Source organism: Phaenicophaeus curvirostris, chromosome 24, assembly GCF_032191515.1.
Source record: "Phaenicophaeus curvirostris isolate KB17595 chromosome 24, BPBGC_Pcur_1.0, whole genome shotgun sequence".
Taxonomy (NCBI): domain Eukaryota; kingdom Metazoa; phylum Chordata; class Aves; order Cuculiformes; family Cuculidae; genus Phaenicophaeus; species Phaenicophaeus curvirostris.
In genome coordinates, this window is record NC_091415.1 from 4,051,215 (window position 1) to 4,064,958 (window position 13,744).

The window sequence follows — 13,744 nt, forward strand, 5'->3', positions numbered from 1 at the left end:
AAAAGGAGTATTAGAGGGTGGCAGTCACCCAATTTCCCCTCATAGCCAGCACTTGGTGCGTCTCATTCGTTTCCTGGAGTCTATTTAACTTCTACATTTAACAAGCTCCTAAACAAGCGATAGCAGCAAGTGGCAGTGCCCAGCTCCCAACCTGCAAGTGGCATTTCAGGGGCCAGGCCGCCAGCAGCATGAGCAATGGGAAATTTCTCAAATGTCTCTTTGATTTATGGCTCTCGTTAATTCTCCAGGAGGTGCACGAGCTGCCCCGAGTGCACAAAACCTCAGAGGGATAAATAATTTACCAGGTGGTTAAATATTCTTTAAGGTCTAAAGAACATCAGCGGGAGCACAGATTTCAGGGGATAAAATAAAACTACAAATTGAGCATAAAAGGGGGGGATGACCCGAAGTGGGCACTGCCATCACCTTAGAGCTGAAGAATTACTAAGATACAGCAGCAAAGCCGATGCCAGGGGAGGCAAAAGACTAGAATGTCCCATCACTGATGCCTTTCCATCAGGCTTGGCTAGAGGGGAATAGCTCACCCAGATGTGCTCTGCCAGATGTGCAGCATGGGGTGCCCTACCTGTGCCAAAAAAAACATATTAAATGGGGACCAGGGAGGGAAGCAAATGCCCAGGGCACACAGGCAGGGGAGGCTGCCTTGCCTGGCAGGGCTCGAGGAAAGCCACATCTTACTTTGGATGATGCTGATGCTCAGAGCAGCTCCACCACATGCCTGGTACCCTCAGAGGCCGCACTGGAAGGACACAACATTTTAATATCACATGCAAGGGGATGTTTTCCCCCTTCTTGCTCTTTCTACCCCCATGAAATCCTACCAAGGCACCGAAATCAGGGAGGCAATTCCACCCTGTGCTGAGGAAAACCACGGTGCCAGGGCCACCACTGATCCAAGCAGAGGGATGGAAAGGAGAACCCAAATGCTCCAGCTGCAAGGTCCCCAGCAGCATTCCAGCCTCAGGTCAGGGTGTTTTGGGAATCCCAAGAGCAACAGGGCAGCCTCAAGCCTCACTGGCAGCCCCCGGTACGTGGTAACACCCCACAGCACCCACAATCTCCCCACAGCAGCAGCTGCCAGGGAGCCTGGGAGAGGTAGATGGCAGCAAAGCCTATTTCTTGCTGCAGCTGGGATGTGACAGCCTGGTCCCTGCTCAGACACCATCCAACCCCACCAGGCACCGCACAGACTGGGGGTTTCCAGACCATCCAGTCCTTCGCTTTATCCATCATCCGATTTTTCCACCGCAGCTTCTTATTGCCAGGTTTCTCTCCTTAAGCACGATTCAGAATTGAGGATGGATCTTAATTTCTCCCCGGCTAGGATGTATCAAGCAAATTAGCCAGCCAGGTGTATTTAAAAAGCCTCTGTGCCTGGCAATTGGCTCCTTGCCTGCCTCTCCTTCCTTCCCTGCATCCCTGGGTGCCCCTGCAGCAGCAGCCAAGCTGCCACCTTGAATTCAAGTTGCAGGGGACAGGATGGTCCCTGTCCTTTCAGGGAATGAACTGTGTTTCACTGTGGATGACCTGCCTTGCTCTCCCCTTTCAGGGTGATGACTGCCACCCCCCACCCCCTCCTACATCTCCAACCCCGCTTCTCCAGCCCTTTCCCAATTTTTAGGTCCCTGGTGTAGCTCAGTGCATGAGCGAACAAGCTGAGCAATGCTCTAATGAACAGGTACCCCCTAAATCCCTCCCTGGAGGAGCTCTGTGGGATCCCTGCCTCTGTGGGTCCCACAATGACGGGGAAGATTAATGGATTGAGAGCTGGAAAGGGGAGCCCACGCTCAGTCCCTGTCCCAGATGGTTTATCATCGCTGCCCCTGATAAATGGATAATGAATAATTCACTGTTGGCTTTTGCTTTATGAAGTATTCATTGCATTCGAGGTTTCCAAAGTAATTAACTATCCTATGAGCCCCGTGTAATGCAAGCCGGCCACAATCCATCTTCAACACTTCATTAACAGGTTCCCACACCACTTCCATAAATTAAAGCGGAACAAACATACAAACAAAACTTTCCCCTCCCTGGGATCTCCCAACCCCCAGGAGACTGAGCCATCGCATCCCCAGAGTGGGGCAGTTCCACAAGGGTGGGATCCAGGATTGGACCAGCACAGGGACACCTCCCACTGGATCAGGGGCTCCAAGCCCCATCCAGCCTGGCCTTGAACCCCTCCAGGGATGGGGCAGCCACCACTGCTCTGGGCAACCTGGGCCAGGGCCTCCCCACCCCCACAGCAAAACATTTCTTCCTAATGTCTAATGTATATCTTCCCCCTTCCGATTTAAAACCATTCCTTGTAAAGAGTTCCTCCCCAGCTTTCCTGGAGCCCCTTCCAGCATTGGAAGCTGCTCTAAGGTCTCCCCAGAGCCTTCTCTTCTCCAGGCTGAACAACCCCAACTCTCTCAGCCTCTCCTCGCACAGGAGGTGCTCCAGCCCTTAAATCATCTCCTTGGCCTCCTCTGGACCTGTTCCAACAGTTCCATATCCTTCTTGTGTTAGGGATTCCAGAGCTGGACAAAGGATTCCAGGCAGAGTCTCACGAGAGTGAAATGGAGGGGGAGAATCACCTCCCACACCCTGAAAGCCACACTTTCAACCCAGCCCAGGATCACAGAATCATAGAATCACCAGGTTGGAAAAGACCCACTGGATCATCAAGTCCAACTATTCCTATCAAAAACTGGAGGATACCTCCTCCAGCTTCCCAACTCATCCATGCTCATAAATCCAGCATTCCAGGCTGTCATCCCCACTCCAGACCCATCCCAACCCACACCCAAAAGGCACAACTTGAGCTGGTACCTGCTGCAGAGCTGGATCCAAACATCACGCTTCACCCCGCTTTGCACAGCCCCAGAGAGACACAAGTCACTGGTGGAGCCCCTGCCACCACCAGCCTGAGCCCAGAGGTGAGCGCCCTGCAAGGTGACACAGCCAGCGATAAACACAGACAGGAGTGGGACTCGTCACCTTGATGAATGCGTAAAAATTCCCTCCAGCCTCTGCTGCTGAGTCAGCCTTTCTGACTTCAACAATTTACAGCAATAAACAGCGAGATAAGAGCAGACGCGCGTGGGACAACTAACCCGGGCGAGATGAGTGATGGCTCTGCCGACAGCCCTGCTTGCAGGGATGGCACTAAGCACGGCAAATAATTAAAGCCAACTTGTGGAACCAACCTCAGTTTGCATCCAAATGCTCAATCACAGCTCCTGGCTGCAGGAAAAGCTCAGCAGAAGGGGCAAGAGCCAAACCTCATTACTAGGTTCTCCTGCATGGGTTGTCCCAGAGCTCAGAAGAGCATCCCACCAGCCCCAAGGCCCCCACAAAACTTCACCAGCTCCTCTTCCTCCAAAGCTTTTCCACAGCCCAACCAACCCTTTATCAAGGGCAGAGCCCTGGGTGCGCCCTGCCTCCTGCTAATCCCTAAATCATCCCAGCTGGGGCTCAGCCCCCAGGGCTCCCAGCCCCTTCTCTTGCCCACTGACCCCTCCAGCTGGGCTTTCTCCACTCCCTGCCTTCCTTGTGCCCTTCCCTATTGGCTTCCTATTGGCTCTTCCCATAGGCTGAGAGAGCTGGGGGTGTTTAGCCTGGAGAAGAGGAGGCTGAGGGGAGACCTCATTGCTCTCTGCAACTGCCTGAGAGGAGGTTGTGGAGAGGAGGGAGCTGGGCTCTTCTCCCAAGAGACAGGGGACAGGACGAGAGGGAATGGCCTCAAGCTCCTCCAGGGGAGGTTCAGGCTGAACATTAGGAAAAAATTCTTCACGGAAAGGGTCATTGGTCCCTGGCAGAGGCTGCCCAGGGAGGGGGTTGAGTCCCCTTCCCTGGAGGGGTTTAAGGGACGGGTGGACGAGGTGCTGAGGGACATGGTTTAGTGACTGATGGGAATGGTTGGACTCGATGATCTGATGGGTCTTTTCCAACCTGGTGATTCTATGTTTCTATGTGACCTCCCAACCATGGATACAAAGCACGTGCTGGTGTTCCTTCCATAAGGACTGGGTTACGGCACGATACCCTTTGCTAAGAGCGACGGTGAAAGAGACTGATATCCCTGAGCTGGAAAACTGATAGGGTTTGATCTAAAAGTAATCAAGCGGCTTGTGGGAGGGCATCTGCTGAGTCAGCAGAAACAGGGCCCCTCTCCATCGCTGAGGAGACGGGTTCTCCCCAGGGAGCCACTTCCACAGCGGCTCAAACAAATATTGCCTTAATGGGCAGAGCACGTGCGCTAAATCTGGAACCGTGTATTGTGGCCCTAGGCTAGGCCATAATATACCTTCCAAGTCCAGGTACACATGTCCTATTTTGCTATAAGCCTTGTTAAAGAAAAAAAAATTTTAATAAAACTACTATATTGCAAAGAAAAAGCAGCGTGCTTGATGAAGATGTCTGCCCAGGCAGTGCAGCCTTGAGCGGAAGGGCTGGGCTCTACATCACGGTGGGGATGCGGGATCACAGAATCATAGAATGGTTTGGAAGGGACCTTAAAGCCCATCCAGTTCCATCCTCTCCGGAGGAGCAGGGACAGCTCCCACACGACCAGGTTGCTCCAAACCCCATCCAACCTGGCCCTGAAGACCTCCAAGAGTGGAGAAGCCACTGCTTCCCTGGGCACATCCCATGGAGGAGGATGCTGTGGGTGAAAGAGGGAGAGGAACTTGAAGCAGGGATGGCTCTGGATTTTCCAGCAATAAAAGGAAGACAGGGACCTGCCAGTCCCACCAGAGCAGGCACAGGCTGGGGACTGACAGGCAGCGACTGGGACACCTGAATAGGCTGCGATAGAGCATCCTGCACCCTCAGCCTGTACCCCCAGTCTAGGTGACACCCCCCTGCCTCCACCCCACAGCCAAACTTGGGGCTGTGATGCTCTTTTCAGGGGGTTCTTTCACTCCCGAGCCTCTTTTCCTCCTACCTGGGCTGCGGCGATGGGGCTGTCGCCTCCCTCACTGCGGTGCAGATGGCCCAGCATATGGGCAACCTCCCCTCGCGCTCGCACCTTGTAAGCAGATTCTGCCAGGTTTAAAGAGGAAAAGCTTAATTAAGCAGTTGCGTGTGTACAATTACATCTTTAATTATCTCTGCATTTCACTTCTTTGTTGTTCCGCATTTGCAAGAAGTTTGGTAACAATCAGAGGCAACCGTTCCCCGATGCAGGAGCTTTTCGTTCCCTTGTTTTCTCTTCCTCTGCCTTGGTTTTTTGGATGATTTTCTGGTCTGAACTGACCTGCAGAGCCTCTGGCCATGCAATACCCTTCAAGCTCCAAACCCTTCTTGCTCGAGAGCCAGAGCTGGGATTCATTGCCATAGAATCATAGAATGGTTTGGGTTGGAAGGGACCTTGAAGATCATCCAGTTCCACCCCCTGCCATGGGCTGGGACACCTCCCACTGGATCAGGGGCTCCAAGCCCCATCCAACCTGGCCTTGAACACCTCCAGGGATGGGGAAGCCACCCTGTTCCAGGGCCTCCCCACTCTCATAGTGAAGAAATTCCTCCTAATATCCAGTCTGAATCTGCTCCTCTCCAGTTTATCCCCATTGCCCCTTGTCCTATCAATCCAAGCGTTTGTGAACAGCCCCTCCCCAGCTTTCTTGTAGCCCCTTCAGGTACTGGAAGGTTCCTATAAGGTCTCCTTGGAGCCTTCTCTTCTCCAGGCTGAACAATCTCAACTCTCCCTGCCTGTCCTCGTATGAGACCCAAACCAGCAGCACGTTTCTAAAGGTGCTGCATACACAAAGTGCAAGCCTAGCTGGTAAAAAGCTGCTTTAGCTGATTTTTATTATTTTCACATTTCCATTTCAGCATCAGCAACACTAACAGCCCAGCCGCAACACAGGGCTCACTCCAAACACCCTCAAGTATAAACATCCCCGTGAGAGCATCATCAGGGATGATGCTTAATTGCACCCACGCCCAGGGATTTGCATCCAAGGGACAGCCCTACCTAATTAATTCCTGTAATTACTCTCTTCCACCCCATTTCCCAGCCTGTGCCACCTCTCCATCCCTCGCATGCAGCGAGCCAGGCATCAGCCTCAGGGACGTGCCAATGTCCTCTTGCTGCATCCTCAATCCCGAGGTTTAGAGCCTCCTGCAGAGATCAGGGACAAGAGGTAGAAAGCAACCGGTTTAATTTGTGGCGGTGCTTTTGTTTTATGCGAGGAGCACTAAACAGTCATAAACATCAGTTAGGCATTGGAGCTGGGGATATTTTTATTGTTTGTAAGTCCTTGAAATTTTGCCATGTTTATGAAGCTCTTATTAAAAACAACCCCAAACTCTCGCTCCTCTAATTGAGTGTATTTTAAAAAACACATGCCCGCTTTTAATGCAGGGATATATTTATACCACCATCAGTTAATTTTTATTTACCTTGTAGTGAAACTCATCTTCATCCTTAATTCCCAAGCCCATATTTGCTTTGAAGTCGGAATTGGACCTAACAATCAGCTGTATATTTAACGTGCCATTAAATTCTCAGTTCTGCTTTCATAGCTTTCAAACCAGTCGGTTTAAAATACAGCAGCGATCCCCTTTTTCCTGCTGTACCGGCAGGCCAGGCAGCAGAAATGAATCTTCATGTGGCTGAAAGATGTCAAGTGCTGGGAACGAGCCCAGAGAGAGCACCAGAAATGACTTGGGGAGGGGGGGGCTGCAAAGTGAGGGCTGCAGGAAGGGATGGAGAACGTCAGGGCTGAGAGGTTCGAAGAAGATAGAGGGGAGACACGACCACAGTTTGCAAAGGAGCAAGGGAGCAAGATAGCACCTGTCCCCTGGGTGCACAGAAATGAAAAATGGGTGTCAGAGATGGAGAGATTTAGGCTGGGTGGGAGGAGAAGCTCTGCAGAGAGTTAAGCACCAGCGATAGAGGTGGATGGAGAAACTTCAGATCTTTGAGAAGAGGTGGGACACACGAGCAGAAGCGTTGAGCAATACTCAACTTCATCCCATCCCTCTGACCCCTGTGGGGCTGCAGCTGAGTCTGGAGCTGCAAACAGGGTTGTGGAGTTGGCCAGCCAGCAGGAAGGAGCAGGAGAAACTGGGGACGACTCGGTTTTCCCTATTGCCAAGATTCCATGAACCTGCTTTGAGGACCCACCCCACTCCCCATTTTTGGAGCATGGTGGGGCACCAGCCTGTTCCTCCTGCCCACCCATCTCACATCTCCAAATGGTGCTTGGGGCAGCTCTGCTCCCACCCCTGCCCCGCAGGAACCACAGCGACGGAGACCCAGATCCCAGGCACCCGGGTAAGCGGCGCCTTGATGTTGGAGAAGAGAAGATTAGGAGACAAGTGGATCACAGCCTGTAATTAAACACCCAGGGAGGGGGCCTGTGATGCTGGAGAAGCCTTTCATCCAGCAGTCAAAGCGCAGCTTCCCAAGGGATGCAGCGAAAGCACCAGCGCTTGGAGGCTTTCATTGATGTCTCATCCTAACCTGGCTCCAGTCCTGGGGTGCCAGCAGGGAGAGGCTTTGCAAGGGCACAGCAGCATCGGCATCAGGATAACACAGCAAAGCATCTGCTGCCTTCAGCATCACCATGCAAGGGCGGCTCAGGGCACCAGAGATGCTCACAACTGGAGCACAGGGTGGAGAAATACATCTACACCCCTAAACCACGTCCCCAAGGATGCCGAGGAGCTGAATTCAGGGAAATCAGAGTCTTTGTGACCCTGCCGTCTTGCTTTTGCTCCAACACTTGCTGCCCAGGCACCACTGTGCTCTCTGGCTGAGCACGCTGCAGAAATTAAACCAGGCAGGGCGGACAGCAAAAAGCAAACGCAATATTTTAAAGCCCTTCCCAGCATAACAATATCTCGGGTACTATTAATAACACTTGTAAGGAGTTGTTCTTGAATAGATATGATTTTTATCTTGACGGCGTCTCTTTAAATCATTTTTATCCCCACGAAGTTTGGAAGAAGCATATTTTTCTCTGCACCATTCATCTTGCCAAGTGTCCACCAGCCCTGTTTATTACTCGCTCCCTCTTTAACCGTTACCGATGGGACTGGTCTCCACCCTCCTCTTTGGCGCTGGTTCCCCGCTCATGATGCTTCTCTTCCCTCCCTCCATCTGCCCCACAATTCCCTTTCAACGTGTGTTCTATTGGAGGCAGCAAAATGAAATCAAGTGCTCGAATATCTGTGGCTGAAAAGCCATCGGGAGGTAGGAAGGGATGTGCGCTTGGTTGCCCATTATCCTTCGTATCTCTTCTCCTCTCATTTCTTCAGCTAAAATCCAAGTTAATTAAAAACGTAGAAAAGTATCAATTTTTATTTTCTGCAGGAAAGGGGCCACAGGCCAGTTGCTGCAGCAAGGAGCTCTTGCCAAGAGCATCACATCACGCTGTCCCTGCCACGTCCCTTGGCTGCTCTGCTCCTTCAACATCAATTTTAGAGCCTCCAGAGCCCAGGAAGGGGTCCCCAGGGTTATGACAAGCTGTAGGCATGGGGAGTTTGGGCACCTTCTTACTAACTTCTATGCAAAGGCAGCCTCATGGCTCTTAAATCAGCCCCTAAGGGGTGCACCCCATGGGGATACAGCCCTGAAAGCAGAGAAGGGGGTTGATAGGAATGGTTGGACTCGATGATCCGGTGGGTCTTTTCCAACCTGGTGATTCTATGATCACTGGCTGTCCCCAACAGCATCCTCGGAGTAACAGATGGACAAAGGCACGCAAAAAACCTTGGGCAGAGAGGGGAGCAGGAGGGGTGGCAGCAAGGGGTATTCCTGCTGTCACATCCATCACTTGCTTGCAAATAAACACATTTGTAGTGGAGAACTGCAGAGAAAGGAGCAGATTCTCCGGGGCAACATAGAAAACACCAATTCTGCTTTCAGGTAGCCCACTTTACTGAACTCACCTCAATGCTTGGGCTGGCACAGGGAGCCCAAGGATGGGTGACAGCACCGGGACCCTCGTGGTTTTAAATGCCTAAGAGGAGAGCATCCCCACCAGGGAGCATGGCCTGGAGGCCACAACACAGCCCCTTTCTCTGCCCCAGGCACCCCACGCTGGGCAGCATCAGATGCTGAGACAGAGGAGGAGGCAGAGCAGAAGGTGGAGCAGCCCCGGGCGAAAGCGATGGGTTGCAGCGCCTAATTTAATTGGAGCGAGAAGGGAGGAGGGAAGAAGGAGCACCACACAGAACAAAAAGCAGATGAGAGCCGGGAGTAATAAAATATTCTGAAACTAGATTAAGAAATTACAAGTAGGGAAGCCAGAGCGCTGGCTGGGCACGCCGTCCTGCTGCAGCTGGGACTGGAGCACACACCTCCCCACGGTATTGTGTGTTTTTATCGGATGAGGCAGCTTGCCATCCTGCTGTGAAAATGAATCTGCTTTTGGTGTATGATTAAAGCCAAGCACTCCCGCTCCCCTTGTTTCTGAAGGCTTTCGAGGCCTTTTTAAAGGAACACCTGTTACCAGGACCTGGTTAATAACTCATTTGGGGAATACTTGAGGCTTTTCTACGCTTAATAGGTTTTGCATGAAGAGAGGAGGAGACCCAGAAGAGACCAGGGTGCCTGGAAGCAGTGGGGCTTGTCAATCCCTACAACTATTTGCTGCTTGAAGCAACTGCCTTCTCCCCGAGTTCCACTTTGCCTTGCAGGGACAGGGACCATGTCATGCAGCGAGGCTTTAGCTGGAGCACCAGGGAGGTGTTCCCAGCCCGCTGGCAGTGCAGGAGCTGGCTGCCTTGCCAATGAGCTTGGGAAAATCTGGAACTTTCCAGGTGCCGACCAAGCCCAAGCGGGTGGATCAGCCAGCTGACAGCTCGTGACCTTTGCAGCGCTCGACTGCACTTGGGGCACAACCCTGGGCAGCTACAGACTAGGAGAAGCCTGGCTGGAAACTGCCTGGAGGAGAAGGACCTGGGGGTGTTGGTTGACAGCGACTGACCATGAGCCAGCAGGGGCCCAGGTGGCCAAGAAGGCCGATGGCATCTTGGCTTGGATCAGAAACGGCGTGGCCAGCAGGGCCAGGGAGGTTCTTCTCCCTCTGGACTCGGCACTGGGGAGACCAAACCTCGAATCCTGTGTTCAGTTCTGGGCCCCTCACCACAAGAAGGATGTTGAGGCTCTGGAGCGAGTCCAGAGAAGAGCAACGAAGCTGGTGAAGGGGCTGGAGAACAGGCCTTATGAGGAACGGCTGAGAGAGCTGGGGGTGTTTAGCCTGGAGAAGAGGAGGCTGAGGGGAGACCTCATTGCTCTCTACAACTACCTGAAAGGAGGTTGTGGAGAGGTGGGTATTGGTCTTCTTACAAGTGACAGGTGATAGGACAAAAGGGAATGGACTTAAGCTGTGTCAGGGGAAGTTCAGATTGGACATTCAGAAAAATTTCTTCACTGAAAGCATTCTCAAGCACTGGCAGAGGCTGCACAGGGAGGTGGTTGAGTCTCCATCCCTGAAGGGGTTTAAAAGACGGGTAGATTAAGTACTTAGCGATATGATTTGTGGTGGACAGGTACCGTTAGACTTGATGATCTCAAAGGTCTTTTCCAACCTAATGATTTTATGATTCTATGATTATAAAGAGCTGCTTGTGGCTGGAAGACCACAAACCCCTCACCTCAGCCATGCAAGGAGCTGTGCAAACCACTCTGCTGCAGCCACATCCTTCAGGAAAGACAAGAAAGCACTCAAGAGGTGGGAGAGAGTGAAGAGAGGGAAACCACCTCCCTGGAAAATGCATCCTGGAGGTGTAGAGGGCCAAGCACAGGCTCTGCCCACAGGCTCCAGAGCAGCGGGCGGAGGAGCGGACGCTTCTGCACATGAAATGGGAACGGTTCCTTTTGTAGGAAGCTTTTGCTTCCCAAGGTGTGGGCAGAAGGCACCTCCCTGCTGTCAGCAGTGCTGCCGGTGCCTGGCAGTGGCTAATTAAAGCCTTTTATTCAGCGCCTGGAGGCACGGAGGCATCAAGGGCTCTTATCAGAGAAGAAACCCAGCTGGCTGGCTTTGTGCAGAGGGGAGGGAAGAGATGCCAAGGCTGCTTGTACCGGTTTAAAGAAAGTTTTGGCTTCATTTTCCTCTCCTGACTCTTAAAATCCACCTTGTGAACAACTAATCCACATTAACACAGTGCTCCGCAGTGTTCAGCTGGGTAGAGGCCAACTCCTCCTGCGGCAGTCGGGGCCAACCCCAAGGTCCATCACCCAATATTAGTCCTCACCCACCTCTTGCTCCAGATCCCTGTCTGGGGTCAAAGGCTCCATGGCTTTATGTGACAAAAGGAATTTCTCCCGCTGACCCCAACCACGCACCCTGCATGAGATGGTGATCCAGGAGCTCCTCCAATGGGCTCTGCCATGGCATCTGGAGACACTCGGACACCACGTGCACCACGGATGCAGGAGGATCTGTGTCTGGGGATGGGAGGCCCCCAAAAGCATTGGCAGAAGTTCTGGTTGCAGCCCTGTAAAACACACACAGACACACAAAACACTACGTCCGCACACAATTCAGTGCATCAGGTGAGCAGATGCCTGTAGCACCCCAGGCACAGCACCCCGAGAGCAGTGTCCCCAACCCGGGTCTGGGGGACACGCATGCTCAACAACCCTCGTCCTTTGTGGAGCACAGAGACATGGACAGAGCTCCAAGGAGGAGTGAATTCCCCAGCTCTCAGATATAAGGAGGAATCATAATGTCATTTATCATCTTTAAAGATACACGGAGTTGGCGAGAGAATGAATTCTTCTTAATAACCCAGTTCCCAGGATATTTTTACTGTGCATCATAAATTATAATACCTTTTTATTTTTGCTTTATGGCCTGTCCCTTGCCAATTCTGGTGATCTACATCCTCATTTCTCCCCTAGTGCTCTAGGAACAATCCCTACCCGTCTGTCTCCTCCTCCCAACAGCTCCCCAGTCTCTCCCATTTCAGCATCACTTTTTCCCTTTGTCCACCCATGCAGGAGGAGAGAGACCACTGCCAGCTCCTGGTTGCACTGCACCAGCCCAGCAGCTCAATTAGGGACTCCCTGGATTGCTGCAACAGCCTCAAACATTCCCTACCCAACTTTTTTATAGCACAACTCTGTGTGTTTTGAAGACAGGGACAGCTCTGAGCTTGCTTTGCTTGGCCCAGCACAGTCTTAGAATCATAGAATCACCAGGTTGGAAGAGAGCCACTGGATCGTTGAGTCCAACCATTGCTAGCAAACACTAAACGATGTCTTCTCTCTGTTTTGCACGGTTTTCAAGTCCTGTTTGGTTTTCTGCACCAGCAGCAGCTCAGGAAGAGGCAGCGGTGTTGGCCAGCATGGGGATTTCAGCTCCATTCGCATCTGAAATTCAAAAAGGGAGCACCAGCAATGCAGGTGAATTAGTGTAAAACCAAGCAGCTCCTGCCTGAGGCGGCACAAGTAATTCCAAACCCTCAGTATGAACCTCAGAGGAGTTGCAACCCACTCAGGACTTTCACACCACCACTGATGGTTGGACGGGGCTCTGAGCAGCCTGATCTTGTTAAAGATGTCCCAGTTCCTACAGAGGGGTTGAACTGGGTGATCTTTGAGGTCCCTTCCAAGCCAAAGCATTCTGCGAAAGGCTCTTGGAGGTATTTCCCCCAGCTCCTTTTTTTTGTAAAACCCTCCTCCTTAAAGAAAGAGCTGTCTGCAAACCACTCTGCGTGGGTAAATGCCCTGCAAGAGAGGGGGTACAATAAAACAAAGAGACATTTGGGGTGGCTTCAGCATCCTTTGAGAAATTACAGCCCAATGCCAAAACCACAGTGGAAAATCAGTCATAAAGCAGAAGACAGAGGGAGGAGAGGTGAGTGTTTATCCCTGAGAAATATGGAGATTTGCCATGATGAGGCTGGCTAAGAACATTACATTCGGTATGCTAAGCCAGAGAGTTTCAGCAGGTTTATTCAGGGCTCAGGCGTTAGGCTCCCTATCAGGAGAGAGGCTTTAAGCGTGTCGGGGATTTACAGGCAACAAGAGAATCAAACAGCCGGCTCCTTGGGAATAGCCCAGCAAGGCTGACGTCTTCGACAGGACTGTATTTTCCTTGCACTATAAGATGTTTAGGGGCAGTGACCGCCTTCCTGAGGCCGATGCGGGATTTCTTGGACTGATGCAAAACCCCCAGTCACTGTCATTCACATTTTCCATCCTTTTTCATTGAAATTTGTAGCCTCAGCCAAGCACCCAGCAATGGAAAGTCTGCCTTAGAACCATAGAAGCAGAGAATGGTTTGGGTTGGAAGGGACCTCAAAGCCCATCCCGTTCCATTCTTTTACCACGGGCAGGGACACCTCCCACTGGAACAGGGTGATAAAAGCTCCATCCAACCTGGCCTTGAACACCTCCAGGGATGGTGCAGCCGCCACCACTCTGGGCAACCTGGGCCAGGGTCTCCTCACCCTCACAGGAGAACATTTCTTCCCAAGATCTCATCTCAATCTCCCATCTTGCAGCTAAAAAATATTCCTCCTCATCCTATCCCTGCACTCTCTGATCAAGAGCCCCTCCCCAGCTTTCTTGGAGCTCCTTTCAGTGCTGGAACTTTCCCTGGAGCCTTCTTTTCTCCAGGCTAACCAACCCCAACTCTCAGCCTGTCAAAAAGGTGCTCCAGCCCTCGGATCATCTAGACTCACCTCAACAGCTCCATCTCTGTCCTGTGCTGAGGACTCTAGAGCTGGATGCAGGGTTCCAGGTGTGTCTCACCAGAGCAGAGCAGAGGGGCAGAAT

At 52.0% G+C, this 13,744-nt stretch overlaps 1 long non-coding RNA gene across 1 annotated transcript in view; it reads right to left on the bottom strand.

Annotated features, from left to right (window-relative positions):
* Positions 1–13,318, bottom strand: part of LOC138730650 (uncharacterized) — a 67,529-nt gene extending 54,211 nt beyond the window's left edge. The window contains exon 1 of the long non-coding RNA XR_011339061.1: positions 13,264–13,318. This is a non-coding gene — a long non-coding RNA (uncharacterized lncRNA). The remainder of the gene's footprint in view (positions 1–13,263) is intronic.
* Positions 13,319–13,744: the final 426 nt, after the last annotated feature.